Here is a 1,135-nt window from a genome sequence, read left to right as displayed (position 1 = left end):
TATATATATATATATATATATATATATATATATATACATACATACATATATAGACACACACACACACACAAACACCAGTTTTATTGACGTCAATATTAATATAAACAATGGCTTTTATCGGTTTGTGTGGGAAATTGTGCATGATATGCTGTAAAGTATTAATTAATAAATGTCAAAAAACAATAAAAATAACACAGATACCACACACACACACACACACACATACATATATGTATATAACTTACATGAAAAACATTGTACACTTCATACCTGAGAAAACTGAACTGCCAAAAGCATTGTATGGATGGTATTTGTAACATTTTGATTCAAAATACCTATGCATATAGTTTTGTCAAAAAATAAATATACTTTCTAAAATTTGAAACATATTATATATTATTTTTGGTTTTCGTATAATAATTTGAAATTATTTTATTTAATAACTAGCCTACTTTTGATTTCACACCATAAGGCTGTCACGTTCAAAACATACAACTCCTCACTCCATGCTTTCCACAATTCATCTAGTTTACAAAATATATATAAAACACAACCATTTACTAAGACATTTCTTCAAATACTGTATAAAATCACAAAATTAATCTCATGTCTGCAAGTTCCCAAAATACTGTCACAAGTTATGTAATCTTGGTTACAAAAACAGTGATTAAACAACATACACAATGTAATACTTTAAGACGAACAACCAAATCCTATGTTATTGAATAATAGACTTTTACTGCTCAGTTATGTTTATGCTTTACATGCTGGAGCTACACAGTTTCATATGAGTTGTAATTTTATTATAACATCTAATACTGTCTATCATAATAAATAAGCAGATTTTGTTAAACAAGACTGATGTCTGTAGGTTTACTCCCATAATCAACAAACAATCGACAGGAACAACACGCACACTGCTACTTCTTGGTGAGAAACCCCCAAGCCACAATACAACACTCCACCAATTAACGCCTTCCACGAGCTAGATACCACCACCTGCTTACCCATACCTATAAATATCCACCAATAGTAAATCACAATTCACACAACATTCAGCCTTGATAATGGATGCAGAACGCATTCGAAACGAGTCGGCCAACTCATCACTATCTACAACTTTTACCAGTTGTTC

General features: G+C 30.7%; 1 protein-coding gene across 5 annotated transcripts in view; it reads right to left on the bottom strand.

Moving 5' to 3' along the window:
* The window catches only part of LOC106458840 (band 4.1-like protein 3), a 198,313-nt gene that overhangs the window by 114,609 nt on the left and 82,569 nt on the right, over positions 1-1,135 (bottom strand). The gene's annotated exons all lie outside the window — the stretch shown is intronic.

This window comes from Limulus polyphemus, unplaced genomic scaffold, assembly GCF_000517525.1.
Source record: "Limulus polyphemus unplaced genomic scaffold, Limulus_polyphemus-2.1.2 Scaffold521, whole genome shotgun sequence".
In the NCBI taxonomy this organism is placed as follows: domain Eukaryota; kingdom Metazoa; phylum Arthropoda; class Merostomata; order Xiphosura; family Limulidae; genus Limulus; species Limulus polyphemus.
This window is presented reverse-complemented; position numbering and strand designations above follow the sequence as displayed.